This window comes from Colias eurytheme, chromosome 32, assembly GCF_061535395.1.
Source record: "Colias eurytheme isolate Ceu_HAF_F1 chromosome 32, ilColEury1 Martin Lab GWU primary, whole genome shotgun sequence".
Classification (NCBI taxonomy): domain Eukaryota; kingdom Metazoa; phylum Arthropoda; class Insecta; order Lepidoptera; family Pieridae; genus Colias; species Colias eurytheme.
In genome coordinates this window covers 2318739-2322860 of record NC_143011.1, presented here as the reverse complement: position 1 = coordinate 2322860, position 4122 = coordinate 2318739, and the positions used below count along the sequence as shown (strand labels likewise).

Sequence of the window (4122 nt, the reverse complement as noted above, 5' to 3'; positions counted from 1 at the left end):
TTTTTAACAATTATCCAATTGAAACGGAAGCTTGTGATAAACATGACGAACATCTTAAATCATCATATTATGTATAACCAATGTATATTTGTATAACCAGTGTAATATGTATGTACATACTCGTCACGATGAGACCGATGTCGAGTCTATTAAATCATTCGTTGCGTATCGTCCTTGCAGACAAATACGGACCATTTTCAGGCTGATCGTGCGGGGTGAGGTAAGTGTTTAATTTTGGCGGGAGGTGGAGAGTGTCCGTTCTGTAGCGTTTAGCTACTATTATGTATTCTGTGACATAATATAGCAGGAAAGCAGTTACCATGTTCTTGTTTGAGGATAGATTTTCTATTTATGAAGGAAATTGCATGTAATGATATGAATAGAAAATATTTAAATTAATATAATATAATGCAGTCTTAATTACCAGGAACAGATCTTTGTTACTGCAATGTGAGATAAACAATGTTATATTTAAATAATCTATACTAATATTATAAAACTGAAGAGTTTGTTTGAACGCGCTAATCTCGGAAACTACTGGTCCGATTTGAAAAATTATTTCGGTGTTAGATAGCTCATTTATCGAGGAAGGCTATAGGTTATATATCATCACTCTACGACCAACAGGAGTGGAGTCACGGCCACGGGGCTGAAACCGCGTGGAGCAGCTAGTACTGAAATAATTAATATTTTTTATTGTCGAAGTTATCGCTCGCAACAATGAGCGCTAGGCTTGTGCCTAATGAAGTCCTGGCATTCCTGCAGTATCAGCTGGATGTCATGGATGAAGTTAGCATAGAGCAAATTTGCACGAGCAATTTTACGGAAGGAGAGATACGTGACGCCAAATCACTACTCTTTTTGCCATTGAATATGGCCGACCAGATGCCGTCTCGCAGGAGGGACGAGAAGGGAGAGAGGAGTCTACGGGACATCATCAAGGTGTTCAAGAAGACCGATCCGGACGACGTGCCGACTTTCGTGGCGAAGGATTTGCGTAAGCTGCCTCCCGTCACATTCGACCACGTCGACGTCACCCGCCTTCTTAAGGACATCACTTCATTAAGGACGGCCCTAAAGGAGATGGAGTTTAAATTTGGAGCTTCCCAATCCACCATCAACGATCTGCGTAATGAGGTCGTCGCCCTGCGCGATTCAATTTCATTATGTAGGTCAGCGGAGGTTTCAAATGTGAACACGCGTCGTGGAGCGCAACGTGAGACTTTTGAGTCAGCGAATTTGACGACGCCGCCGGCCGTCGACCGCGTCACGCCGCGCCCCGCCTGACCCGCGCCTCCCCCGGAGAGCCCGCCTCGTGTAGCCAACCCGACACCGGCTGGCTACGCGGCCGCTGCCGCCAAGCCTCCCGTAAAGCGGCAAGAAATCACCCGAGATGGAGATCCCGTTAAGCACAGGGACTCCCCGCGCCGTGCGGCACCCTTGTCGAGCGTGAATAGACATCCACTCGATGAGGAGGGCTTTACAAAGGTAGAGAAAAGGAAGAAGAAAAAGAAGCCCTCCTCCAACAAGTGTGGTACCGCCCCGACCGGTAACAACCACCTGCTGCGGCCCGCCATACCGACGACGCAGCTGTACGTGTCCCGCCTGCACCACTCCACCCAAGCTTCTGATGTAGTGGAGTATGTGCGGGTGAAGACCAAGTTTATCGTGAGGGTCCAGCGCCTGGAGCCGCGCAATAATTTGAACTTTAATTCATTTGTTGTGCGTGTACCGAGCGAGCAGCTGTCGACCTTCATGAGCGAGGAGTTCTGGCCCCGTGGTGTCGTGTTCCGGCGGTTTCGCGGGCGGCTTCGCAACACCCAGCCGAAGCCCATTCAGCGCAATATGACACTGCCAGTGCCGTGAATTGTGTATAGTGTAGTGCTTAATAGTTTTAGTTATAAAATATTATATGTATGTTAGTCTGTAAGGTATTTATTCTATGGGTCTGTACAATTTATTGTCTGTTACCTGAAATAAATGTTATAAATAAAAAAAAATAAATAAATAAATATCCCTTGAGGCAGACTGATAGTCTTTCTTCAGCGGAAATAGCCAATCTATAATTGGTATTTTGTTTTCGAATATGTGGCCTGAGAATTTCCAACAAACTTTCAAATTTGTCCTAAGGAGCGCTGGTGCAGTGAACTCCCATAAATAATTATAGTATAAAGTTATACCTGCTCATTCATTTATTAATTGATATCACTATTTAAAATCTATCGTAAAAACTCCAATATTAATAACAATAAAATTTGAAACCTTATAAATAAAAATACATCATTAAGTACATACACAGTACACTCTTGTTCATTTCTTATGTAACGCGCGAAACGGAGCTTACGGAGCGCTCTCGATTGCGCTCCTATGAAACAAGATTCAGTACATTGCCCAAATACGAAATCCAATAAGAGTGAAAGAGAAATTTCGCAACAGTCCTGCACGTGAAACAAAAGATTTACTATGGAAAAATAGCAATTTTTGGAGCGCCGCTCACACGCGACGTTGCCGACGCGACGCGGCCGCATCGCATGACAGCAGCAATTGCGCGCGACGTTGCACTCCTATATTAGAAACAAACACTATGAGTACGCTCGATAATCATTGAATTTGTTTTGAAATAGCCTGTACTTTATAATTTTTAGTGTTTAAATATTTTATAATGTGGTGCTCATTATTTTTTTGTAATAAATTATCCCGCTTACGCTATTGTATTTTCGTTGTTTTATTTCAAGTGAACACCCATACAATTTTGTCACGAGCCGCCTCTGGTCATAATGAATTTAATCTTTCCCTCGAGTGGGCTCGAGAAGGCGTGCGGATTCCCGCGACTGCTCGAGAAGTCGCTGGAATGCTCGAGAAGTCGTGGGTCTCCGTGACTCCGCGCTTCACTGCCCTTCGCCGCTCTTTCGGTGTGAGTTGACCCTTAAGCTATAAATTGATAAGAAGCTCGCTTCTCCTTAGATAGCAAATGATTGGAATATACTCACCAAAATTTTGCGTTATATACTTAGCCACACAACTACTATTTTAATTTCACTTAAACGAAACACAATGAAAAGTTTATAAAGTATTATTGAGGGTAATTTAAAAGTGTTATGAACTAATTCGTTTGAAGAGTCAAACTGCCATTTTCAGAAAGCAAACGGTTAAGGACGCGTGAGAATCACTATCCCACTTCTGAATTTAGGAACAAATATAATCAAAACTCGTTAATTTAATTTAACATTAAGTAATATCATTTACAAAATAATGAAATAATTTCACACTATTTTTTTAAACTCACTTTAACTAACTTAATTGTAATTAAAAAAAACTTATATAATGCAAAGGAAAATAATAAGGCAGTTGACTCCACAAACGGGCAGAGTTGTAGTGTGTCAATTGACTCGCGGCGAATGCCGCGCGCCACGAATGAGCGCGCCAGCGCTTTTATTTGCAATCCGCCACCACTTCGTGAGGGTACGTTTTCAGGAAACTATGAACTTCAGGATTTTTTTAACGTCATACTTAGGTAAGTAAGTACACATAAATAAGTCCTGTGTACTCGGTCAAAAAGGTCTGAGTACATTTTTTCCCTCAGTTGTAAAGGGCTAAGCGACAAAACGGCCTGTCGTGTGCCAAACGTGTCACTTAACGCAAACAAGATGGCGCCACTTTCATAACAAAAAGTTTAAATGCCACTATAGGATTTTTTTATACTATTCTTATATATTGTACAGGTAAATACAGTAGGTCGGGTCGTTTTTTTTTTTCTCTGAATTATGAAATTTTAAAAATTGCGATTGCGATTTCAGATGTAAATAAGTACATCCTGCAATCATGCCGCCGCCGAGCGTGCCGCCGCTGCCGCAGCGACGTGCGACTCGTCCGCGCGCACTGGGCCGCAGGGTCTATAGCCGGTCGGTTGCCGCACTTGAAATGGGCCTGGACGCCATTGCCGCTTCCGGCCAGGCCGCAATTGTGGCCCGTTCAACGGCAGCTGGCCGGCTCCCTGTGTTGGTGTCGGAACCCCAGTCAGGAGCCGGCGATGAATCGTTCCTGGCGAGTCCACTGACGTTGTCGCCGGCCCAATCCACCGAATCCGTATCCTCAATTGCTCGTCAACAGGCCCCGGCATTC

At 43.7% G+C, this 4122-nt stretch overlaps 1 pseudogene; it reads left to right on the top strand.

Annotated features, from left to right (window-relative positions):
- The first annotated feature begins 720 nt into the window (after positions 1-720).
- Positions 721-1866, top strand: LOC149895139 (uncharacterized; annotated as a pseudogene).
- Positions 1867-4122: the final 2256 nt, after the last annotated feature.